The sequence below is a fragment of the Sinocyclocheilus grahami genome, unplaced genomic scaffold, assembly GCF_001515645.1.
Source record: "Sinocyclocheilus grahami isolate Dianchi unplaced genomic scaffold, SAMN03320097.WGS_v1.1 scaffold3.1, whole genome shotgun sequence".
Classification (NCBI taxonomy): Eukaryota; Metazoa; Chordata; class Actinopteri; order Cypriniformes; family Cyprinidae; genus Sinocyclocheilus; species Sinocyclocheilus grahami.
The window spans coordinates 2,946,415-2,948,781 of record NW_015505182.1 but is presented as its reverse complement, the minus strand read 5'-3'; positions in this window follow the sequence as shown (position 1 = coordinate 2,948,781).

Below are 2,367 nucleotides of genomic sequence, written 5' to 3'. Positions count from 1 at the left end.
ATCCAGACAAGGCGTCAGCGCTTTTGTCCGGATCAGAGTGATACTTCAGTATCTACTCATTTCCTTCGGGGGTTTTACATCTGCCCTTATCTTTCCCTTCCTAATTCCCCTGTAACCACCATCTCTCCACCTGACCGAGGTTAGGTGGGAATTTCCTGCATTACAGTCTCCTATGCTGGACCTATGATGTTTGGTTGGTTCTATTGCTTCATAGTGACCACCTTACTGATGGTCCGGACTAGAGGCTTCTTCGGACGGGGCTCCGGCGCGGGAACCATGGTGGGTGAGTACGATCCATTTCTAAATACAGTACATATATATATATGTATATATGTGTGTGTGTGTATTTAATGCACTGGTGGTTGTGTGTATAATCCATCTGCTAGCTTCCTTTGCAGTGTTTTCCCGGGACCTGTGTGTTTCTGTCCTTTTCTAGGGTAGGTCCTCGGTGAGAACCCCCTCTGTTGGATTCAGAAACTGGGTGCTCGACTTGCAGTGTTTACTTCACTCGTCAATATGTTGTTCAGCCAGTATGATATCCTGGTTTCGGCTTCATGCTTCCTGGATCATGCGGCCAGGTCACAGGCTTCTGCAGGAGCCTTCCTGATCATCAGGCCCCCAGCACAGCACTGCAGAATCTCCTGGACATCCGGGCTGGGCTTATGCTTTCAGGCTGCCTTGTCTGGTCGCCCTGAGGGGCCTCCTAGTCACCAGGATTATATCCCCTCTTGCTGAGGCATCGAGCGGGAAGTATAGGTGGCATTTGCGAGAACCTTCTTGTGTAATGCTGTCTCAGGCAGTGCTCCCCTCACCTTAGAGGGTTGTATTTGAGCTTGCCAGGAGCCTTCCTGATCATCAGGCCCCCGGCACGGCACTGCAGAATCTCCTGGACATCCGGGCTGGGCTTATGCTTTCAGGCTGTCTTGTCTGTTCGCCCTGAGGGGCCTCCTAGTCACCAGGATATCCCCTCTTGCTGAGGCATCGAGCGGGAAGTATAGGTGGCATTTGCGAGAACTTTCTTGTGTAATGCTGTCTCAGGCAGTGCTCCCCTCGCCTTAGAGGGTTGTATTTGAGCTTGCCTCTCCCGTTTTCCTCAGTACTTCTGGGTATCTGTGAACAGATGCTTGGAAAACTCTTAAATCCATACTATGGTAAGTGCAAACATTATGCTTTGTGCACTTTCTAAAATCCACATATTGGTAAGTGTGCACATTAAGCTTTGCCCACTTTTCTGAAATCCTGTATGGTAAGGGTTACGCGTTATTAGCCTCGTTCCCTTTCTCCGAGTTGGTTTAGACCCCGGTACCTTGGGCTCCACTCAACCAGTGTGTCTCTGTCGACACACTTTGGAAGCATCACTCCCCTCACCATTGAGGGTTATTGTGAGCATGGTCCTTTCTTTCAATCGTTTGAATTCTCTCCCTTCTGAGGAGTTGGATTCCTCGCTCCGTGGGCTGTTCTCGTGGTAGTGTTTAGCAGTGCTCTCCTTTATCAAAGGGTTGCCTATGAGCACGCTATTCCTTTCTGAATTCGGAGTTCTCCTCTCATGTAAGAGTTGAGTTCTCTGTTTTCCCAGAGCACCTGGAAGTTTTCTGGCTAGCTTGCAATACGCTTACCCTTCTGATTTCTAACGATCGTGCTGTAGGTCGATCCCCTCTCGTTGAGAGCTGGGTGTTTGCTCCCTCAGCTAGAAATGTACTGCTAGCCATTCCAGCAGTATAACTTAGATCGAGTTGATAACTTCTCAAACATAGTGTTTTGGGATGCACCATTTCCATCTATGGGCTGCTCTTTCAGAGAACCACTAGGGCCCCTTAGAACGTTTTTTAAATCCATGTTATGGTAAGTGTGCACGTTAGTCTTTGCACACGTTCTAAAATCCACACTGTGGTAAGTTCGCACGCTAGTACCCTGCGTTCTTTCTAAAATCCTGTATGGTAAGAGCTATGCGTGGCAGCCGCGTGCTCTTTCTTGAGTGGTTTAAAACCCCGGTTCCGCCTTGGGAACCACTCCACCTATGTATCCTCTGGATACCTACTTTAACAGGGTGTTGCTATTAGGGGTCTGTTGAGACAGTTCCTTCAGCATATGCAGAGCATGCGGTAGCCCCTGTGTGACAGGCCAAGACTTAGTATGATTCTAGGCTCTTGGTCGTATTCCCTTAAAGGAATCTACTCCTGATTCCAAGCCTTGAGCTCTACCCCGGGCCCAGGAGTTCTGGCTCTAACAGGTAAGTTTTTTGGGGTATGTAGCCTAGACCTTTGGAATAATGTCACTGACAGCCGTCTTAACGTCCCAGGGGCAACGCCCATGGCTATGGTAGAGTTGGTACTTAGTGCTCGCCATGGTTCTGGCATGCACTCCCCT